Source organism: Alligator sinensis, unplaced genomic scaffold, assembly GCF_000455745.1.
Source record: "Alligator sinensis unplaced genomic scaffold, ASM45574v1 scaffold583_1, whole genome shotgun sequence".
Taxonomy (NCBI): Eukaryota; Metazoa; Chordata; order Crocodylia; family Alligatoridae; genus Alligator; species Alligator sinensis.
In genome coordinates, this window is record NW_005841983.1 from 698,638 (window position 1) to 698,899 (window position 262).

The window sequence follows — 262 nt, forward strand, 5'->3', positions numbered from 1 at the left end:
TTGGGAGGGGCTGCCATACCACCACCCCCCTCACCCCATGCAGTGCATAGTCCCCAGCACTGGCAGCAGCAGCCAGCTGGGCTGCCTATGGACAGGACTGGGAATGCTCCTGCCACCACCCACAGCTTCTGTCCAAAGGCATGCATTAGTGAGGCAGGCCAGGTTGGGCTGGCTGTGTTCGCCATGTGCAGATCCTGGGTCAGGCGGTTGTGTGCCACCACAGGACTGTGCCTGCAGTGAGCCATGGCCCCAACAGCCCAGC

At 63.0% G+C, this 262-nt stretch overlaps 1 protein-coding gene across 7 annotated transcripts in view; it reads left to right on the top strand.

The window, feature by feature from the left end:
- The window catches only part of MAP3K15 (mitogen-activated protein kinase kinase kinase 15), a 134,146-nt gene that overhangs the window by 119,515 nt on the left and 14,369 nt on the right, over positions 1 to 262 (top strand). The gene's annotated exons all lie outside the window — the stretch shown is intronic.